The sequence below is a fragment of the Myotis myotis genome, unplaced genomic scaffold (assembly GCF_014108235.1).
Source record: "Myotis myotis isolate mMyoMyo1 unplaced genomic scaffold, mMyoMyo1.p scaffold_m19_p_3, whole genome shotgun sequence".
NCBI classification, from domain to species: Eukaryota; Metazoa; Chordata; class Mammalia; order Chiroptera; family Vespertilionidae; genus Myotis; species Myotis myotis.
In genome coordinates, this window is record NW_023416335.1 from 40,731,790 (window position 1) to 40,737,252 (window position 5,463).

Below are 5,463 nucleotides of genomic sequence, written 5' to 3' on the forward strand. Positions count from 1 at the left end.
AGTTCGACCAGGGGTCAGGCTGACCAGGGGAAGGGAGGCCCGCCCCGGCACTGGCAGACAGCTGGGGGAAGGAAGGGAAGCCCTGGCCAGCAGCTGCTAGGGACCCTACCAGTGCACAAATTTCATGCACTGGGCCTCTAGTTTAATATAAGAGAGATTGAATACTTACTAAGGGTTGTGTGCTTGAGATAGCAACTATTATTTTGCTTATTCTATAAATTTATTCATTCAAGAAGTATTACTTGATATAGATTATGCATTTTTTCCATGTTATTTACCTGGCTTGAATCATTGTGCTATGGTTACGTAAGAGGTTAATATTTGGAGATAATGGTGAAGGGTAAATAGAACTCTGTATTGTTTTTTGCAACTTTTTTTTAAGTCTGCAATTTTTTCAAAATAAACATTTGTTTTAAAAGTATTATTTGAGGGAGAAACCAAGATGGTGGCATAGGTAAACACCTAAAATTCCTGTCTCACACAACCACTTCAAAAATACAACTAAAAGACAAAACGGACATCATCCAGAAACACAGGAAAGCTGGCTGAGTGGAAAGTCTACAACTAGAAGGAAAGAGAAAAGCACACTGAGACTCAGAGGAGGTGTGGAAGTAAAGTGCAGAGGTACAGAAGCACACACAGAAAGGACTGGCAACTAAGGATATGGTTGTCTTTTTTCAATTGGGAGGGAGACACAAGCTCCCAATGGCCCTGAACTCCAGTTCCGGGTGAGTCTCTTGGGACCCACACTCCTACAGGGAGAAACTGGATTGTCTGGCATTGGGCGGAACTCGAGGGCGGCTTTCTCTCAGAGGTGCTTGCAGCAATTACCGGGACACTGAGACCCGGGGCCTCTTAGGGCAGGGCTGAGGATCAGCCATAGCTGTTTGCTCCACCATGTTGATTCCCTGAAACCCCGCCCCACCCAAGCTGTGGCAGAGACTTTTGCATATGAATGACCTGGCTCTTTGCAATCTACAATTACCTAACAAACTGCAGCTGGGTCAGAGAGACCCAGAACATCCAAAAGAAGGCCCAAGACCCCACAGCAGCTTGCATTGCTTCACAGCTGGGCCTCATCTGGGAACCCCCAAATCCCAAACAAAGAAGAGGAATCTGCAGATCTCTCTGTAGCTCCTGCTGGGTAGCCTCAGGCAGAGGCTAAATTAGCACCTCCTTAGAGATCCAAGAGCCAGTGTACCCAGTGGTCAGAGTGGGACCATCCAGATTACAACTCCTCAGATCCATAAGGGAAACACTCAGGGTGCAGACTCAGTGAGCACCAAAGCCCCACTGAAGCAAGTCTTGCCCCATAAGGGTGTCTCCAGCACAGAAGTTCTCCCACCATAGACACAGCTGATTCTCACCCAATTGGCTTGGAGGTCAATTCCTCCCAGTGATACCAACAACAATCAAGACTTAATTACAACAAGAGTGTGCACAAAGCCCACAAGGGGGTGCGCCAACTGTGTCCACCTCAGGTAATTGGGGAGGCTGAGCCACTGGGCCCTATAGGACATCTAGCACAGAAAGCCACCCTGTCAACACAGGGAAGCAGCCAAAATGCAGAGACAAAGAAACAGGTCACAAATGACAGAAATGGAGGAAAGCAAACTCCTGGATATCGAGTTTAAAACCACGGTTATAAGGTTTTTCAAGAATTTTCTAGAAACCGCCGATAAATTTAGTGAGACCCTCAATAAGTCTAGTGAAACCCTTGAGGATTTGAAAAAGGACCAACTAGAAATTAAGCATACACTGACTGAAATAAAGAATATTATACAGAGATCCAACAGCAGACTAGCAGATCCCAAGAATCAAGTCAAAGATTTGAAGTACGAAGAAGTAAAAAACACCTAACTGTAAAAGCAAAAAGAAAAAGAATCCAAAATATGAAGATAGTGTAAGGAGCCTCTGGGACAACTTCAGGCGTACCAACATCTGAATTATGGGGGTTCCAGAAGAAGAGAGAGAGAGCAAGATATTGAAAACCTATTTGAAGAAATAATGACAGAAAACTTCCCCTATCTGGTAAAAGAAATAGACTTACAAGTCCAGGAAGCACAGAGAACCCCAAACGAAAGAAATCCAAAGAAGACCACACCAAGACACATCATAATTAAAATGCCAAGAGCAAAAGACAAAGAGAGAATCTTAAAAGCAGCAAGAGAAAAACAGTTAGTTACCTACAAGGGAGTACCCACAAGATTGTCAGCCGATTTCTCAACAGAAACTATGCAGGCCAGAAGGGCGTGGCAAGAAATATTCAAAGTGATGAATAGCAAGAACCTGTAACGAAGATTACTTTATCCAGCAAAGCTATCATTCAGAATTGAAGGTCAGATAAAGAGCTTCACAGATAAGAAAAAGCTAAAAGAGTTCATCACCACCAAACCAGTATTATATGAAATACTGAAAGGTATCCTTTAAGAAGAGGAAGAAGAAGAAAAAGGTAAAGATACAAATTATGAACAACAAATACATATCTATCAACAAGTGAATCTAAAAATCAAGTGAATAAATAATCTGATGAACAGAATAAACTGGTGTATATAATAGAATCAGGGGCATAGAAAGGGAGTGGACTGACTATTCTCAGGGGGAAAGGGGTGTGGGGGGTGTGGGAAGAGTCTGGACAAAAATCGTACACCTATGGATGAGGACATTGCGGGGGGGGGGGGGTGGGGGGGGGCGTAAGGGCAGAGGGTGGGATGGGAACCGGATGGAGGGGAGCTCTGGGAGGGAAAAAGAGGAAAAACTGTAATAATCTGAACAATAAAGATTTTTTTTTAAAGTATTATTTGAGCACTCTCTGTGGGCCAGGCAGTGTTCAAGGTCCTAGGGATACCAAAATGAAAAGAACAAAGAACCTGTTCATGGAATTTAGAAACAGAGACAAAAGAACTTACTCCAGAGCCCCAGTACATTGTCATCATGCTATGAGTGCACTCATCCTATAGAATAAAGAGGTAATATGCAAATTAACCCTCACGCCTTCACAAGATGGCTGCCTATGACCAGGCTGGCAGGGGGGTTAGTGAGGGACACCAAAGGACTGAACAACAGGCTGTGTGGGGCAACCAGGCCAGGAAGGGGGGGCATTGGGGGCAATCAGGCCAGCAGGAGGGGTAAGTTGGGGGCAACCAGACTGGCAGGGGGCGCAGTTAGGGGCAACCAGGCTGGCAGAGGGGGGCAGTGGGGGTGACCAGCCTAGCAGGGGGGCAGTTAGGGGTGACCAGGCCAGCGAGGGGGTACAGTTGGGGGTGACCAGGCCAGCAGGGGGGAAGTTGGGGAAGACCAGGCAGGCAGGCAGATGAGCGATTATGAGCCAGTGGTTCAGGATTGTGAAAGGGATGTCCCAGATTGGAGAGGGTGCAGGCTGAGCTGAGGGGACTCCCCCCCCCCCCACCCCATGCATGAAGTTTGTGCACTGGGCCTCTAGTAATATCATATAAAGAACATTAAGTATGCCTTGTAGGAAAATTAAATTGTGCAAATGGAATTTGGGAAATAACCTATAAACATCAGGAGACAGAAATACAAAACACTCGAAATAATAGTACAGTGAAATCTTATAAATCTTTCATTTAGTTTTAACAATTTTAACATGTTGCTAAATGTATAAACTGTTTTGTTGAATCATTTAAAAATGGGTCATAGACATTTAAATTTCATGTATCTCATAAGAATAAGAAGTCTGTTCTCCTATATAACCATATTTTACTTATTGGATCTAAGAAAATTAACAATTCTACAATATAATAGCCAGTTTATATTCAAATTTCCTCTCAATTTCCCCCAAAATGTTCTTGATAGATATTTGTTTTTTTAAAATTGGAATCCAGTCAGGGCTCACACATTGCATTTTGTTGTGTCTCTTGAATCTCTTACAGCTCCCACCATTTTCCCCCCCATAAAATATTAATTTATAAAAACTGGGCTAGTTTTAATGTAGAGTGCTCCCATATCCTGAATGTGTTTCTTTCTTATAATGTTGTTCAACTTGTTTCCCTCTTCCTTGTATTTCTTGTAAACTGTAAGTTAGGTTTGGAGATTTGAAAATATTCAGGTTTAACATTTTGGCCAAAAATACTTCATAAGTGATATCGTGTACCTCTACTTCATCAGAAGGCACGTGACTTCACTTGGTCTCACTCTATGAGATGCTAAATTTGATGACTCGGTTAAGGCAGTGTCTCCAGATTACCCTGCTGTAAACATAAATCTTTCCCTTTGTAATTAATAGGTGAACTCTGTGGTGATATTTTCACACTGTTAATATATAACATTCTCCAAAATCATTTTACCCAATGGTTTTAGCACCTATTCATGAATCATGTCTGTGAGAAATGCTCATCTGTCTGAATTCAAATAATGGACTCGGAGACAGGAGTATGGCAAAAACGAGACTTTTAATGGGTTCTCAAGAGTGGGTGTCCAGTTGTACAGGCACACGCAGAGTAGTGAACACAGTCTATTTATCCCCTGTGGTGCGAGAGTCCCTCCTCCTGTTCCTCATTAGCTGAATACTATGGGGTTAATAGATTCCTCATACGTTGCCTAGGTCTTATTGTCTCCTATTGGGTGTTTGTTTGTTTTTTAAATGGGCTGAGGCCTTTTCTAGTTGTCTCCACCTCCCCCTGTCTAGTTGAGGTCTGCACCTGGTGCTGGGTTGGGGGGTGGAGGGGGGACGGGTGTCCCACCATGATGCTGGCTCAAGTACACAGTTCTTTGTTCTTATATCCTCTTCCATCCTCCCTACATTTTGTTTGCCCTGGGAAAATTCAGTAACCATTTCCATTAAAAGTTGACTATGCTGGAGATGGATCACAGAGGCCAATTTCCTACCTGTCTGAATCAAGTATTACATTGGAGGTTTCAAATGATTTTCTGATATTTTATCATTCCTTTTCATTTATTAGCTTTCCTTCTCCTGCCACCTCCACCCTTATCCTTTCTCCCCTCATTTTTTCTTGAGTATCACTTTGGATCTCAGGATAATTTTTATTCAATGTACTATAATTAATTACTGACATCTTTTATTTCAGTTATCATAAATTTGGCTGGTAGGAGCCTCTTCAAGCTTTTCTGCCTATTTGAATTCCAAGTTATCCCTCAACTCCTATTTCATACTATTTTATCTATGAAGTATTTTTTACTTGGGGTATTAAGTGCCCTCTTCCCCTATTCTATTGTGTGTTGCTTATATTTTCATTATCATAATCAATACTTTTATATGATAATTATTTATAGGTTTGTCTCTCCACTAATCTATAAGGACCCTAAGAGAAGAATCATATTTATAACTGGTATCCCCAATACTCATCTTGGTGCCTGGTGAATATGTATTATAACTGATGAAATGAATCAATTATTTCTCTTGTCCAGTTTATTATTCCTCTTCAAATTTGTTTCTTACATTTTTATTTTTTTCTATTTTTTTTTTCACTTCAGTTTTATTGA